Below are 18,870 nucleotides of genomic sequence, written 5' to 3'. Positions count from 1 at the left end.
GAGGGAGAAAATAAATGTTGTTGGGGCATACCATTGCATCACTGAGAGGAAAGTATGTAGAGTTGAATGTCTTTGAAGGCTATAGTGGCCACAATATAACTTGTGAATAGTTTATGATTTTACTATATTAATTTTTTTTTCATGTCTATGGACATTTGATTAAAAGCTGAGACTTTTTTGTTGTTGTGGTAATTTTGTTTTCTATGTTAAGAAATGTTCTCCTATTTTGTTTTCATGTGTTTATTTTGTTCTTGCAATGAATTAACAATATAATACCATCTATAAATGCTATGTATGTCTTCATTTCAACATTTCAATGTATCTATTTTTCTATATGGGCTCTACATGACAGCCTCGTGCCCTTAAAATTATGTGTGTTAAATGATAGACCAATCTCAATCCAATGGGAATATTGGTTCCCTGCAAGATATCAAGCCACAAATACCTCCTCCGATCATTGTTATTATTATTCATCATGACTCTAGAAAACATTATCTCTATCAAAATATGGTGTTTTTATAATAAAATAATTTGCAAGAAGGATTACTAACTCCCATTATTATTATCCGATCTCCATGATTTGGTTAAACATCATTGTTCCATTTCTGCAAACAAATGTCGTTGGGATTTTCGTATTTGGTTGAATTTTTCATTGTTATAGACCTGCAAACAATCTCACTAGGATAGGGTTATCGTACTCACTGACCTATGATGAAATAAGTAAATAGTGAATGGAAGGTTTGGAGTAGAGCATGCGTATCATGGTGGGGCACTCGATGGTTTTGTGAAATTATGACAGGGAGGGCATTGTGCTAGGCAAAAGAATTTGGATTTGTAGTGACAGGTGGGTTAGGTATATGTTGTTTAGAAATTGAAGGTGTTTATTAACCAATGGAAACTAAGTTTGTCGACTATACTGATCCGATGTATAATCATCACAACGTTCGACCCTAAATGGGGATGGGACAATACTATGATTACTGAATGCATTGCATAAGGGCTCATGATAAAAAAGGTCTTTAAGCTCTCAAATTATTTCCTTCGGACATTGCAATGTAGTTGTTGGCTTAGGGGGTCCTGACCCAGGTTTAGAGCTAGCTGCGCTAACCAAAATAACCCTACACTACTCGCCCTTTTAGCAACAACCCGCGTAGCACAGGCTGCAGTCTCACCCGAGGTAGAATGGGGGGATGCAAGAACCAAGTTTTTGCATCCAGAGACTAGTGTGATGCCTTTTAGTGCCTCAGATCTGCCTTCACATAGGTTGATAAACTCTTAGGGCTCACCGTTGCACTTTGTTAAAATAGCCCTTAGACCTTCGCGAAGGTATACAATCAATCCTTGCAGACCTTTAACAGTTAATTCATCTACTTATGCGCATTAGAGAGCAGTCCTAAATTATTGATCATATATTTACTTAAGTTATTAGTTAACATAAGAGAATTCATCAGAGTCTTCATGAAAGTACTTAGACATGCATTGCGTACATCATTAACACTTATTTAAGAGAATCACATAACATTCAATCAATATCTCATAAAACAAATCATTCATCGACATCATATAATATTAACAGAGATAAACATAAAATACTCAACAATTCTTCGGAAAACTATCTTTATTGATCTTAAATTCAAGATTATATACTTAAAATTTCCTTGCGCACATAACTGTAGGGGTCCACACACTTAGTTGCAGACTCTATCTAGGCCTTTGCGCACTCAGATGCGGAGCCTTTCTTCCCCTTTCTAAGCGTAGGAAGTATAGCCTTCCTACCCTAGACTCTTATATCAACCCAACTCTCTATCTTCTCTCTTCTTAGTTAGTTACTTCTTCCTTTCACTAGGACTTACTACTTATAGACTTTTTCATACAATGCCATGGTTTGTGGACCATGGGTGAATCTCAAAACCAACTCAAAACTTATCTAAAACAAAGGGCTAAGCCCTTAACCCCTATTCATCTACACACTTTGCATCCAAAAATCGCAGAGACTTTATATTATTTACAAAATTGTATCCAAAAATTGGGTTATCTTAACCCCAAACTAACCCAGTGGACCCCATCCCAACAGGCCCCCAACACAAAGATCATGACCCGGCCTCGAGTCACTTTGTTGGTGCCGCGATCTTACTACGAAGACCTTCCAGCTCCACCTGGATTACTGTAACTTCAGCAGTGCTTTGTGTCGCTGCCTGTCGAACCTCTTCAAGCAATCTTTCAGTGGCTAGTTCCTCTACTCCCAGCCTCATCGTTTGTTGTATCTGTTGTAGTCCCTTAAGCTTATCTTGAAGGGAAGTTGTGACCTGATAAGCATCCTCTAACCAAGGTTGCAACTTAGCCTTGAGTAAGGCCTCTTTCTTTTGCACTTCTTCTACTTGTGCTTGTAGCTGATTTCCTTCCTGTAATTTGGCAAGGTGCTATGCTGGTGCTAAGGTGTGCGTAGTCACCTTAACCTCATCATATTGGTTTTGTAGCTCCCTTACCTCTATGTTCAATTTCTGTAGGTTTGGATCCCTCTGCAAATTGGTCACTAGCTCCATAGCCTGCTCGAACAATGTCACATAGTCAGTGACTGTAGCATCCAAGGTATCCATGCCTTCCTTTATCACAACTTTAAGCTGCTTCGAGACCTCATGCAGAGTCGTCAGCTAAAACTTCAACTCCAGGTTTGCAATCTTCATGTTGAACTCAAAGGTTACTCGTCTAGCTTTTTATTTAGCCTCATGCACACCAGTGACCAGTTTTCTGATTTTGGCTTCTTGCGGTGCATCCACTGGGATGTGAAGCTCAGGAACTATCTTCCATGCCTCCGCTATTGCTGACTCCAAATGTGAATTCCGCGTCTGAATTACCTCCTTTTTTGTAGATCCAATGTCTTTTCGGCAAACATTTGTTTGTTATTGACTTTATACTCAATTATGAGATTGAGGGCACACTGCTCCCTAGTTCTCAATTCATCTATCACCCCCATATGCAGCATGTGGGGGCTTTCGTTGGAGAGCGATGATATGTTCAACCCTATGTTCTTGGTTGTGCTAAAAGAAATATGATCATCGGCAGACTCTGAGCGAATGGACCCATCAGGCAATGGTATGGTTCTGAGATCTAGGGTCCTTACCAACTCTGCTACTTGGCTTGTCCCGGGTGTCAGTCTCGCTCGCTCCGCGCTCACTTCTCCAACGCCCACTTGTATTCTACTTGTTTGTATCTGCAACTCACACAGACCCTTATGGACATTCCCCAGCATCTGCATGTATTACTTCTCAAACTATTGCAGCACTTATGTTGTGGTATCCCTGATTTTATCACCGATCTCATCAAGATCGCCTTCTGTTAGCACCATGGGATAAGCTTGTGATTTATCAGATTTTTTCTTTTTTCGCTTTCCACCTTGATGCTCCTTGCCACGTCGTTTCAAAATAAATGGGGTGCTCTACCCCTCATAGCCTAAGCCACCTTGTCACCTTTCTGTGACTCACGTTGTTCCTGTTTTTCCTGCTCCTTAGCAGTGCGTTCTTGCTCTATGCGAGCCTTTTTGCGGCTTCCTTCTTTTTTTGCTCTGCTAGGGTTGGCACAACTTTCTTTGTAGCCTCCTTTCTCTTTTGTGCAGTAGAAATTTCTGCACCTGTGCTTGTTCCAACATCTAAGTTTGATGGGGTGCACCACTCTGTAGTCTGTTTCGCTACAACCTCCTAGACGTGTGTTTCTGACACCAAATAGGGAAATTGGTGCCATTTCTACTTTGGATCCTTCCACGCTTGGATATAGATTATGTGGAAGCCAGAGTTGAACACCGTGTACGCCGATAAATGCATGAACAAGGTTGGGGACAAACTCGAACGGTTACTGATCACCATATAAAGATCCATTTCCAACAGAATCCAAAATATCTTCATCTTTGTGATTTGTGCGAAATCCTTTGTGGGCCATAAGGAAGCAAATAACCTTGCCTCCGGAAATCCTTCCACGAGTGGAGGAAATTGACTATCCTCCGGCAATCTCCATGCAATGAGAAAAATTGACAACAATAACCAAGTGTAGTGGAACAACTTGGTCTCACCTTGTGCTTCTTGACAGTTCGCAAGGAACTACTAACAGAGCTACCTTTCCCAATTAAACTGTACGCCTTTCATGCACTGCATAGCAAGGGAAACTACAGGCATCAGAACTTCATTTGTGTGGCATTTTCTCATGACCTTCCCTACTAAAATCTGGGCAGAAAATTGAACTGTCGGCTCTGTGATGGAAAGAATAGAATACCCTCATGATTTATTGAGGAGGCTGTAATCCCTCTTCATCATCTCTGCAAGATATTTCTCCCTAGTGTTTCGTCCAAACTTCTTAGCTAGGTTCAGGCCCTTGTAAGGCAGCCGCATGATTCTGTGAATTAGCATGTTCATGATGGGGATAGGCTCTCCTAGCCATAAGCACCCATCGTGCACTAGTGTGAAGCGCTAGCCCACACATATCGTATTAATGGGGGTGCGGTGATAATGTGATACCAATAGTAGATTGAGCAACCCTGATTGCTCGACATCGTGGACCCATTCCTACATCTCCAATACTGTAACACCGATTTCTTCATAGTAGACCTTCCACATATATTTTTTCATTGCCAAATGTGGAAATTTAATGTGGTCTACAAGGTCCCAGTCCTCCATTTTTAGCAACGGGATCCTTGTTAGCTGAGGACCTTCAAAAGGGACCTTCTCAGGTAGCAGGTGTGTGGATACTGTAAACTTCTTAGCATCTGGGTCTTTTGTGACCTTCGCTTTTCTCTTCCGCAGAGGGATATATTTAGGTAGCCTTGTGATGGGTTCCACCCCTTGAGCATCAATGTCCTCTGTTCCCTGTAATTCTTCCACCTCCAGGTCGACTACCTTCTCTGGCTTCTTATCTTTCTTCTGTGTTCCATGAGTTTTGGTATGTTTTTTTAGGGAGGACTGCATTGACACCTTCTTTTGCTTATCTTTGATGGATTTTTTGGGATTGGCAAGTTGGCTTTCTGTGGTAGGGGTAGACTTTGGCCTAGGTGACCTCGGCGCCGTAGGCACAGTAGTCGGAGCTTCCATACTTACAACTTCTGGGGCAGTGGTCTTAGAGGCAACATCATCAGTACTAACAGTTCCAATAGGAATTGGTGTAGACATTTGCTCAAGAATAAGCTTTTGGCTTATCTCAGGAAATTCGGCAAACATGGGCTCATGACTAAATCTTCCCAAACCATTCAGTTCATAGAAAATAGATAGTGAAATTCACCAATAATTCTGAGAGCGCAAAGTATTCTTTGTTGGAATGACACGTGTAATTTATAGGGGGTTTTGAAATCAAATCCAACCGTTCCCCCCAATTTCTGACAATAAATGTTGTTTTGGCAGCAAACCTTCAAATATTTTTGCCTTAATTTCCGCCACCCCGCTCCACATAACCATCTTCTGGCCATCAAGTCATGAACATTAACTCCAACGGTCATTTTCCCGCTGCGCTGCATGGTGCACTCCTCCATGGTGCAGCTTCCTAAGCACAGCTTCATGGGTTGCATCTTCGTCACTCTCCACGTAGCCTGCTCGCTGCATTGTTCTCCAGGTTGGGCAGTGTAGTTTATAGTCTCACACTCCCTTGAAACTTCTTGGAGAATTAAGACTATCCCGCTGCCATAAGTCATTGTGGAGGATCCCTTGTATACAACTTCAACATGCTCCCATTCACTCTTCCCAGGAAGGGTTCCTAATTCAGCATTGTGATCTGAAATGCGCCTCCATCTGTAAATTCTTTGACAGTATATGGCCCTAACCAATGCATCTGGAATTTACATGGAAATTTAGTTAATTTACTATCATATAACAGGACAAGATCATTTACCTTGAACGTATGAAGTTTGATATGGCAATCACGCCATGCTTTTTCAAGTTCCTTCTGTACTTGTTGATGGAATCCTCCCAAAAATTGATTTTCCTTGAGCTCCATCAGCTACGCGAGCCGTTCCTCCAAAGCCTCACGATCCACCATATCCGTTAGCACTGCTATGCATAAACTAGGTACAATGTACTCTATCGGCATGACAGTTCGACCCCATATACTAATTTTAATGTCGTTTTCCTTGTCAACTTCTTACAAGTAGTCCTATAAGCCTAGAGTTCTATAGGGATGCACACATTGTAGTCATTTCATTGCGCATTGTAGATTTTCGTTAGTGCTTTCTCCAAAATATTGTTAAAGGCTTCAACTGTTCCACTTTCCTGTGGGTGATACAGTGTACTCTTCTGATGGTAGAACTGGAATTCTTATTCAATGCACTGATTATTTCATTCAAAAAGTGCGTACCCTAGTCACTGATCAACACTTTTGGGTAGCCAATTCTGGTTAAGACATACTCAAAAAATAACTTTGTTGTCGTAGCCCCTAAATAATCCTTAACCAGCTATGCTTCCGCCCATCTGTTTAGATATTCCGCCACGCTGATAATATAGCGCACGCCTTTTTTCTTTCCCTGGGGCTGAATTGGCCCAACAAAATCAATTGACAATTTTTCAAATGCCTATAATGACATCTGAGGATGTAGTGGTAACTCATCTCTTCGCGAGGGTCTGCTAGTTCTTTGGCATGCATCACATGCCTTATAATACGCCTTGGAATCCTTGTGCAATGTTGGACACCATAGACCTACGTGCAAAATCTTCTGCGCAGTTGCCTTACTTGAATAATGGCGTTCCGCAGCTCCCACATGAGCTCCGACAAGAATTCTATCCCGTTCAAAGTCCGGCACAAATCTTCGCAATATTTCATCGACACCCATTTTATACAAATGTCCTGCAATGACTAAAAAATCGGTCGTGCGCACTACTAATTCCTTCTTTTTCTACCCTGTATATCATTTTAGTGCCATCCCCGTAGTCAAGAAGTTAATAATGTCCGTAAAATGGTCCTCCGCTACACGCACCACAAAGAGATGCGCATATGGCAACCCTTCCTCTAGATTATTGGGCTGCTCTCCTGTTTCAATCCACGACAGATGGTCAAGTCCCGCATTTAACCTCCTTGGATTCACAATGACTTCAAAGTCATACTCTTCAAATAGTAGCAACTATCTAAAGATGTTTCCCCCCAACACAGGCTTGTTGACCAAGTATTTCAAGGTAGAATGATCTGTGTAGATCTTGAAATGCCCTCCTAATAGATAATGCCTAAATTTTTGCAGCGCGTACACCATAGCCAATCCTTCACGCTCAGTCGTTGAATAATTTTTCTTGGCCTTTGATAAATTCCTACTTGCGAAGGCTATAGGATGGTCCATTTATCCTTCCCCATCATGTGTTAGCACTGTACCCAAGGCAACGTAAGAGGCATCCACATGTACATGAAACTCATTTTTCCAATCAAGGAATACCAAGATCGGCACAGTGACCATATTTTCTTTCAATACATCTAAGTTGTGCTGACATTATTCATCCCAACAGAATGTCGCGTCCTTATTTAGTAGTATTTCCATGGGCACAGTAATTTGTGCATAATCTTTGACCAATTTTATATCGTATCCCTTATGTCCCAACGTCACATGCAGCTGCTTGACATTCCTAGGGGCCTCCAGATTCACAATTACTGCAATCTTTGCAGGGTCCACCATCAATCCTTTCTTGCACACCACATGACCCAACAAGATCCCAAAGGGAACACAGAATATGCATTTTTTCAAATTCAGCACGATCTAGTATTTGTGAAACGTATCCAACATCAGGCGTAGGCTTGCTACATGGTACTTCACTAATCTAAACATTGTCCAATCATCGAAGTATACTTCCAAGAACTTGTGAATGAACTCCTTGAACGCTTCTATAACTACGCGGGAGAATATCACAAGTGCATTCTTAGGCCCAAACGGCATCACCGTGTATCGAAAACAACCCCACTCCATTGTGAAGGTCATTTTGCTCCTATCCTCTAGTGAAATCTTGATCTGATGATACCAGGAAAACCCGTCAGAAAAGGAATAGGCGTCCTTCCCTCCAACATTGTCTAATAATTCATTTGTAAACAGTGTTGGGAATGGGCTGTGAACACACACATCATTAAGCTTCCGTAGATCTACGCAAATCCTTATTTCTCCTTTTTGTTTCTTCTCCTAAACCACCAGCGGGATCACCTAGTATGATTCTTCAATAGATTCTATGATGCTTGCCTCCAGCATTTTATCCAGCTCTTGGCGAACCTTTTCCTTATATTTAGGATTAAGGCAATATGACCTCTAATTAATAGGCTTCGTGTCCAGATTCAGAGTGCTCTTCATAACGTCCAAAGTGCCAACTATGCCCTTTAAGTCTGAAAACTTGGCGGGGAAGAGATCTTGGTATTCGTGGAGTAACTTAGCAACTTTATCCACGGTAGCATCGTCCCAATAATTTCCAATCTTCACAAACTTTGGTTCTTTTTCAGTGTCAATGTTTACTTGCTTTGTCTTCAAGTGTGCAGAGATGTTCGGGTTTTATATTTGTGGGCCTTCGACTTTGCGATGCCCTTGTACCTTTGAAATATTAATGTTTCACGGGTCTTCATATTCCTCTTTAGTGGTTACATTATAGCATTCCAATGCATGGCGCAGCTAGGTGCTCCAGTCTGGTTGGATCCATTCCATAGGTTCTGTTGGCATTCTGAAGATAACTGCCTTAATATCTTGCAGCGCTTCATCAATGCTTGCGAAGCCGTCTTCAAAGCTGAAGGTTAATAAGAACCCTTCCTTGAATATGTCCCATTCTACGGTGCCATGGCAGAGCTCCATTTCCAGATACTAGTTCATGGGAATTGTATCCAAAGTATGGAAAAATATGTGTACCCACTCTGGCTACAATTTTGTTCCCCATGCTTTAGTCCATTTCACTAGGTGATCGTGCAGATCATCCCTTCCATTATATTTCTCATTCATTCTAGTGTTAGCACGCCTAAACAATAGCTTCATCATTCATCTGTAATCTCTCCATATGGCAAAATTATCCTTATGTGTGCCCCACCATTGTGCGGGCATAGCGAGCAATGCCAGTTCCAATGCTTGGGAGTGATGATCCTCAGGGACTACGTGCTCAAATTCATCCAAAAATAGATCTACATCAGTTAAACCATCATAATAGGGTAATTTCCTTACCTATGACAAAACAAAACGCAACGAATTTGTCATCATATGGCATCGCAAGGTAGACACTTCATGTAAGTGATTCTTCCAATGGTCTAACTCCTTATCTAAATCAGAAATGCAGGAACTCTCCCAGTCCCATGCAATCCTCCCATCTATCATCGGATTGATCTAGTCCTCATCTCACGTTGTTATTTTGTAGATTTGTTCTAGTTCATCGTCAATTTCTTCATAATCGCGTACTGGTTCAGTATATTATGCTCCTTCTATAGGGTCCAACGGTACTATAACTCGAAGTGACTTCCTCTCAAATGACATTGTCCTCTTCTTCAAATTAATGACCACATTCATATCAATAGCCCAATCAATTTCCAAGAACGTTGGGTAGGGATTACTATCATCAACAATTTGTATAACTTCAAAGTCTCCTACTGTGCTCACACCTTCAATATCAACTATTACTTCATATAATCGTCCCATGGGGATGATTTTATGTTGGTTCACCATTCTGAGCTGAATCGGAGACCACTGCAGTGCAAGTCTCCTCATCCTTTCCCATGTTTGTTTCAGTATTACGTTCGCATAGGACCCCAGATCCAAAATGACATGGTCCACCTCATAATCACCTATCTGTGTAGTGAGCCTCATCTCTTGCCCTGTTTGTGCCTTATGTTTTCCAATCTTTCTGACTACGCGGTGTCCGTTAGGGGCTTTCTCTTTGCTGGCGCATTTATTTATTAATTCCTGCATGCCCTCCATAGCCTTGCTATCATGCAATAGTTTCATGCAAGTCTCCAAAAACATAGTGACTACAGAGGGATCAACCTCTGCAGGTGCACTGACTTCTTGCATCTTGTCTTGGCTCCCTGAGGTGGAGGCCTCAGTGAAGCTCTTCTTGGCTTCCATAAATGTTTCCTTAGTGCGATCCAAATCAAAGCTGACTTCTTTCTTTGGTTCTTTGCAGACCCATCCTTCCTCTTCGGGTCATTTACCCTTATCATCTCCAGTCGTCATTCCACTTCTTAGCACAATGTTAACATTTTGATCTTCTTCGCAGGGCTCAACCCTCATCATCTATAGATTTTGTGTAGGCTGCTGAGGCTGTGTTTTCTTCTCTTTCATCTTAGCTATCAGCACCAGGCATTCTTCGATAGTATGGTCAAACTGTCTATAGTATAGACATGACGGGTGTGTAGGATCCTGGCACTCTCACACGTAGTGCCATGGCTGTCCAAAATTGTAGCAGATAATCTGACCGCAGCCTCTGCCAAGTCCTCCTCCTCTACGGCCCCATCTTCGACCCTGATATCCACCACATGCTCCTCCTGTGCCTTGATTTGGAGGTCAAGTTTTTGCTTTCATCTGGTATGTAGGCATCCTTTCCATCATCATCTCATAGCTTCGACAATGGCGCTCATCGTGGCCCACATATTTGCAGAAGTTACAGAACAACTGTTGGGGTTTCTGGATGAACTTTTGAAGTAAATGGCAATTATCCGCCGCATTTTGTCCAGAAACTTGAAAAATATCGCACCATAGCACAACCCGCATGATCGGCACTGCTAGGGCTTCTAAATTTAGGGTAATTGTCCCCCCTCCTGTAATATAATTCACGTATATTGGACAGTTATGTTTATCATGGCCTTGTCCCTTGCACTTCAAACACCAGACTTCCACGCGCACTTCTAGTTTAGTCTCCTTTTATTTCTTCAAATTATGTAACTCCAGGAGTAAGCCTTCTAATTGTGAATGGATTTGATATACCCCCAAGGTCGTATCTTGAATAGGTGATGCATGCATCCTCATCGCGATTTCCAAGGCTCTGCCTGGGTTCCTATCTTCTGTTGTGATAGAGAAATTATCAGGTGGGGCAGAAGCGAAGCTATAAACCATTTTCGAACTTTGATCTAATTTCCAACTTGTCTCATCTACCCTCATCATGATTTATTTGAATCCAATTATTGACTGTGAGTCAGACTTAGGCTTACTAAACTCCTTGTTTAAAGTTGTCTTAGTCTCCTCTAACGTTGCAAGAGGATTATCGGAACAATACTTAATATAACAAGTTGGCGTGCGATCTTGCAGAGTGGTAACCAATTGTGCCTTCTTTATATTGTCATCAGTAATTTGTTTCACTGTCCACATAGCATTCACAACAAGCTAGAACTTCTCTGCATATTCACTTCCTATGACCTTGAAAATTGACATCTTCTTCGCGTTCGCCATGCTGAATGGTGGTGGCAGAGGTGGAAGTGTGGGCGAAGGTGTATGTGATGGAGGTGGGGGTGGAGGTGGAGTGGATGGATGATTTACTCGAGGAATCCCCTGAGTGATTAACTGAACAACGCTTTGCGGTAGAGTCTGTTTCGCCCCTTCGTTGTCACTTAAAGGAGGTCCAATCAATGGACTATACTTCGATCCTAATCCTTCGTGATTTCTAAATAATCGTCCACTTCGCGTAGCTCCAAACATCATGGTAATGACATCACCCATTTTTCACATAACAACATTTTAATCCAAGTATTCAATGATCTAAAGTACTTACCTCGTGGTCTTTTGAAAAATTGTCGCTCTGCTTTGCTATAGATGACTGAGGTATCAACTACAAATTCTGTAAAAAATCCTCCTAGAATTCGATCAAGCTAATGATCGACAACCTACACAATCTTGTTTTGAGAGGTTTCTTGCCATCACACTAAATCTGGAGTCCACACTATAGGACTATCGAGCTTCCACCTTCCTTGACTATCTGTTAATTTAGCTAACCATTCATACAACTCAATGGGGAAGGTGCAAAAGAATATCTCATGTATTTTTGTATACAGATACCTATTCAACCACTCTTCTTTTGATAGGCACAGATTCTTGTTTTCTTCTCTCATGAACTCGTGAATCTTTCGATCCAACCACTTTTCAATTTCCTTCTTGGTTAGATTCCAATGATGCGACATCAGACATCTCTTTCAAGCAGATCTTCGTGCCGAAAACGTAACCATTTTTTAGCTTAGGGAGTCCTGACCCAAGTTTGGAGCTAGCTGTGCCAACCAACAAAACCCTACACTACTTGCCCCTTCAGCAACAACCCGCGTAGCGTAAGCTGCAGTATACCCGAAGTAGTATGGAGGGATGCAAGAACCAAGTTTCTGCATCCAGAGAGTAGTGTGATGTCTTTTAGTGTCTTAGGTCTTCCTTCGCGGAGGTTGATAAACTCTTCAGGCTCGTCACTACACTTTGTTAAAACAACGTTCAGACCTTCGTGAAGGTCTACGATAAGTCCTTGTGGACCTTTAACAGTTAATTTGCCTACTTACACACATCATAAAGCGGTCCTAATTAGTGTTTGCACAGATTTACTTAAGTTATTAGTAAACATAAGATAATTCATCGGAGTCTTCGCGAAAGTACTTGGACATGCATTGCGTACATCATTAACACTTATTTAAGAGCATTGTATAAGATTCAATCAATATCTCATAAAACAAATCATTCATCGATAACATATAATATTAATAGAGATGAACATAAATACTCAAGAATTCTTTAGAAAACTGTATTTATTGATCTTCAATTCAAGATTATAGACTCAAAACTGCTCTTTGCACACAGCTGCAGTGGTCCAAGCACTTAGTTGTGGACTCTAACTAGGCCTTCGTGTACTCAGCTGTGGAGCCTTTCTTCCCCTTTCTAAGCACAAGAAGTAGAGCCTTCCTGCCCTAGAATCTTCTATCAACCCAACTCTCTATCTTCCCTCTTCTTAGTTATTTACTTCTTCCTTTCACTAGGACTTGCTACTTATAGACTTTTTCATACAATTCAAAACTGACTCAAAAATTATCCAAAAATAAGGGGCTAAACCCCTTTGACCCCTATTCATCTACGTGTTCTGCATCCACAAATCAAAGAGGCTTTATATTATTTACAAAATTTTATTCAAGAATTGCGTTGTCTTAACCCCAAACTAACCTAGGGGACCTCATACCAACAATAGCCTTGGCCAGTAATAGGATTTGCTTAAGCCATTCACTTTTGAAATTCCAATCCTTTGAATGGTTGCAACTATAGTCACTTTAAGGGTTCGGGTGGTTCGATGGTATTATTCCCCCTCCATTTCCAACTTCAACAAATGTTTGTGATTGCTATATGTATAAAACTTATTGGATTTGGATTTTTGAGTGGGGTGTTTTTGGGGCTGGGTTGATGAAAAAAATTCAAAGAATCATTGAAAAAAAGGATGGCTATTGTAACAAAGTTCATGGATGAGTTAAACAAGCATGGTTTATAAATAATTATACATTTAATATAATTTATTCAAGTATACTGAAGGATTTAAGTATTTAAAGAATTTACAAATGAAACACTCTTTAAGAATATCAATATGGTTTATGGTTCAAAAAATTCCAGTCAAAAGATTCAAACTCTGGTTTACAAGTTTGTTAGTATTGTGAATTCATTTTGACATTGATTGAATCTTCTTGAATAACTGAACTTATAAAATTGTTAATGCTGGGTATGTTTTGGCAGATGTCTTACCAGTAGGAAAGACTCAAAACTAGCTACAGTATGTCTAATCTTTCTAATTTAGTAAGGATACAGTGATTGGTGCAGGTGTAACCACCATTGTTGGAGGAAAGTCGACTAAATTAGGGCATATCAATGGTCCTAGTCAAGATTCAAAGTTCTCAATTTATTTTAATCTTGTGTATATCAGTTGTACATGTTCTGTGTTGGTTGTTGATAAGGGAAATTAGGTTATTTGTTAAATTCAACTTGTTAGACTAGGAGGTAACTCCATGTATTGAATTGTACTTTTTATTAAGATGGAACATGGATATATACATGGAGAGGGAGACTATTGGGTTTCATCTCCCAATGTCTCTTCATCTTCCAATTCTCTTTATTTTCAATTTACAATATGTACATGGATTTACCTAATCCCAAATATTAGGTGTCAACATTTCCCCCCTTAATCTGAAGGGGTGTTGGTGAGTCCAAGCATCATTCTGAATCTTTCAACATTTTCTCTTCCAAGCACATTGGTGAAGATGTTTGAAATCTACTCATTTTTGGAACAATGGCATAGGTGGATTGTCTTATCCTCAACATGATGTCGAATCATATGGTATTTTGTATTAATTTTCTTCGTTTGGTCACAGAATTTTGGGTTCTTGGCCAACTTTATTGCAGAAGTGTTATAGACATTTTTGGGCACTGCAACCCCAAGCATAAATGTCCATAAACTAAGGGCTCCTAAGTCCCTAAAAGTGTTGTTCCAAACCCTAAAAGAACAAGGTCAACTGATTACAGCTTCTCCCAGAAGTTCTCCATGAAAAACTGCTCAGAACTGGTCAAAACTGGACCATTTCACCTGCTCCATAGGCAAAGTGCATTGCATCTCACCTAAATACACACAGTAGGTGCGTTGCATTTCAAAAAGCCCTTCTATGGGATGCGATGGGTGAGAAGGGACAAATGGCAGTGTCAATCTGCGAGGTGGAGAAGCATGGAATCTTCCAGAAACTTCTCCTGTGACACTTGCCTCTCTGAATTCGACCAATGATGAGTAAGAGATCATCAATCTCCAAGTGGAATCAAGAACTATTAGAGGGAAGACACTAATCAAATCACAAGCTGACTCATCTCCCTTGCAGACATCTATATATGGATCCCTCATCCCAGAGATCCAGAGGCTGGAATTTTGCATCTTGTAAGGAATTGCTATTGGTTTCTTGAGGTAGCATCATAGTGTTGGGTGATCTAAGATTTTCATGAGGTGAAGAAGGGCTCACTTGCTGAGAGGATGATGCTGGGTCAGAACGATTGGTTGTAACTCTCTTGGCTCTTTCTTTATTATCAATAAAGCTATTCAAGTTTTCCTCCATACTCTTGTGTGATTTATGTTTATGCATTTGTATGGTCAATTTACATCTGATCCTAGATTGTTTATGATAATAGATCCATGTTCTTGTATAGCGTTATGCTGCTTTGATTCTACAGGTACTCTGTGAAGCTGGGTATACAAGAAAGCAAGTAGAGAAGGACTATCAGAAGAGAGAGGAATCGAGCAAGGAACCAAGTGCAAGACAGAGGTTGGTCTCCTTATTCTTCTCTCATCTATCTTTCATAAAGGAAAACGAAAGTAGTTTTACTTTGTTTGTTTCTAAGGTAGCTACCAGCCTTAGTGGGATTAGCAGTTATGCATAGACACTTTTCCTTGTAACAAAATGGCGACTCTGCTGGGGAGTGAATAGACTGATTGTTTATCTACATTTGTTTACTTTATAAACTTACAGACGGAGCCTGAAGTCAAGCCAGCTAGCCTTCGAACTGCATTTGCTATGCAAGTGCAAAGTAGATCAACGCTACTTCAGTCAATCTCCGAGTTTTGTTTATGAATTAAACAATTGATTTACAAGCTTTCTAATTGCCCTCATGGTGGCTCTAGTAACCTCCTTAGATCTACCCCTGTGATTGATTTACTGATTACCAGTTTCTCGGCCAAAATCCCTGAACTGAACTGCAAACTATGACCCGGAACCCAATCAAAGTCTCGTCCCTGGTCCAGCGCACTGTTTGTTCTGTGAATCTCAAACTCAGTGCACTTCCCGAGTGTAGTAGGTGCGTTGCATTTCAGTTTCACTGTGTTACAGGTGCGCTGATCAGACTAGGCATTATTCCTAAATTTTGGTTTCTGTGTTCACTCTTTTCAGATCTATTCAAGAGTTTTGCTGCTTGTAGTCAGTACACCTCCGTTTGAAACCCCTTTCCTTGCTGTTATTCCGCCTCCATTGTGCAAAGAACTGTAAATGTTTTTATGTATTTTTTGAGTAATTTTCAGTTCTCCTTTACAAAGAAGTAACGCAATTGTACTGTCGTTTCTTGATTTGAAAGTGTCGCAAGTGTCATTTTCAGTCATAGAAGAGAATCTGATTGTTCTTGATAGACGATTACCCTGTTACTATTGTATTCGATCTGAATTAGTAGTTTTTCTAGTGTCGAAAGCAAGTTTTCATTTCCAAATCGCAAAGTGTTGTCATTGTCTTCATTTTGATTTTGAAAAGAAACTTGTTAGTAATTGTTGCTTTGAAAAATAATTCAGATTTGCGCATTAGATTTCTTTTTATCATTCACATACTAAGAAGGCTGAAAACAAATACATGCATGTGCATTTGCATTTAGACTGTTTGATTGGTTTGATTTAGGACAGTGCATATAGTGTGTGCTCTATGCTCTTTGCTAAAAGAACGCCATTTCTCTTTCCTTAGTAGCTAGTATTTTCATTGCACAAAGAAGATAAAACGACTGTTTATCATCTTAGATTGCATTTTAGGAATTGTACATCTACATCACGCGGTGAACCTGAAAGGCAAATTTCTTAAGCAAGATCAACTATAAAATAAATTTAATGAATCTAACAACGCTTTGGAACCTAAAGCACAACATCTAGAAGTCTAGGCTAGAGACGTATTCCGGTGTTGTAAAGCCTGGTAACTGTCGTTTTCACTGTTGGTTGGGTGATTCCTCCACTTTGAGACGATAAGTGCCAGTACGGACTTGTGCTCCCACGTACCGTCGAGTATATTTTGGGAGACCACAATAGGGTTAATCCTTTATCCATAGGAAGCCGTGTCTGCCGCCCTATCAATCGCAATGCACTGAACACATCATTCGGGAAGATTGACTTCCGTACCGTAAAAAGTATTATGTAGTTTTGCGATTGGTTTGGTAATCCTCTGTCTAGATTTCCAGAGCAGTCCCTTTCGTTCCTTTTTAGACTCCTTAACGGAAAAGGTCCATCTGAGCACTTGTCAACTCAGGCTCATTAAAAATCGAAGGCGACTAGAGTCATCTTTTGTTTTTTCTCGACTCTTTAAAATTGAAAAAACAAGTTATGTCAAAGCGTCTAAAATTTATTTTAAACGGAATAATCATCACCTTTCCTATGTTGGTCTTAGGTTGAGGAAAATGGAGTCCACCAACCAAGGAGTTCCCCTTGGAGGAAATCCTAGTCCCTTCTCCTCTTGGGGAGATGTTGGTGCACCCCATATGACCACATTGTCGCTTCCAGGATTGACAATCGGTTTGCCCTTATGGCTTTTCTAAACCTCCATCGTTCAGAACACCGCGATTCCTGAACAATCGAGTCAGCAACTAGACAATTCCAGAGTTACCCCCCAACCCTCTACTTCGTCCAATTCTTCCTCTCCTCCTTCCTTTTCACTTGATAGGGTTGGTAAAGCCAAAAATCAAGTACCTGATAAGAAGAAGGAAAAGAAGAAGAAAGAGAAGAAGAAGAAGGAGCCAAAGGCGAAAAGGGGTAACCAAGCGTCGTCTAGTGAAAATCCACACACTGCACCGACCAGGTCTAAATCGCCATGTGTCATTTGCAAGGGAGACCAATTTCATAGAGATTGTCCTTGCATCCCTCGGATCTTAAGGGACTGGTCTCCTCGCTTGCACAACCCGGTGTCGTTAACCTCTGATGATCATGTTGAAAATACACCGTCGACTAGTGAAAGTGAAGCCCTTGGACAAAAAGGAAAAAACAAATTTCCTTGCAAACTATGTGAAGGTGATCACGTCATACACCGTTGTCCCTTCTTAGACGAGGCTAAAAGAGTTTTGGACGATCATCCGGTTTCACCATTACGACTTCTGCCTAGATATAAGAAACTCTTGCCGAGTCCATCACTAGTTGAAAATCTGGCTGACACGCCCAGGTGGTCGGCCGAAGTATCTATCACAGAAGAAAAACCATCTGAATCCATACCAGAAGAGAGTCAAAAGGTCAAGGCGGCAGTTGACCTGGTCTTGCCTTCAGAGGTTCCATCTTCAGTTGATACAGTCACCGAAGAGAACGAGGATGACACTGTCCAAATTCTTTTCGTAAGCATAGACTCCAATGAACATGGGGGCAATTTACCCATTCCTTTACCGCAGGAAGGAAGTTCGTCAGAGTCGTACCCGACCGTCTATTCGGTCCCACCTCCAAGCAACCTGGTTGTTTCCTTTGACTAGAATCTACTAGGCAGACCCCGTTTACCAGCTAGTATACCATTCCAAATCATTGCTCAAATATATAGAATGGTTATGGCCGGTACCATCATAGATGAAGGGGCTTCTATGAGTATCCTTTCCTCGACTGCTTGGAAAGCGCTTGGTTCACCATCGCTTTTGCCTGAGATGAGAAATCTAACAGGCTTTGACAAAGGAACCAGTCGACCATTAGGGATCCTTCCCAATGTGCCCATAACATTGAGAGGGAAAACCATTCACATAAACGTAATGGTAGTCCAAGGACCCCTGGATTATAATCTACTCCTTGGGCGAGACTATATTTATTGCATGGGAGCCATTGTCTCATCACTCTTTAGAGTAATGTGTTTTCCGCACGAAGGAAGAGTGGTCAAGCTCGTAGACTAGCTTTCATTCCCTGGTTCATGCATAGCAAATAGTCATATACAATCCCTGAATGGTCTTTTCACGCAAGGAATGTCTGATCAATCCCCAGTTTGTCCACCTGATGAGAGCAAGTAATTCCAGGGACATGACTGAAACCCAGGGGGCATGCACCCTGGTCTGCTTCGGCAGGAAAACTCCAGGTATAGGGTAGGTTTCCGCGAGAGATGTATGACTAGTCTGACACTCCCGTCCGAAATTGGAAAAGGGGGTTGGACTGGAACAAGATTCCCTCGTCAAAGTTATATGAGTGGAGGCGTTTGCGCCATTCACCTTTGTCTATTTCGGTA

Source organism: Pinus tabuliformis, chromosome 1_2, assembly GCF_031772625.1.
Source record: "Pinus tabuliformis cultivar Carrire ecotype Pingquan chromosome 1_2, CPIR1, whole genome shotgun sequence".
In the NCBI taxonomy this organism is placed as follows: Eukaryota; Viridiplantae; Streptophyta; class Pinopsida; order Pinales; family Pinaceae; genus Pinus; species Pinus tabuliformis.
The sequence above is the reverse complement of the archived record's forward strand: the minus strand, read 5'-3'. Positions refer to the sequence as shown.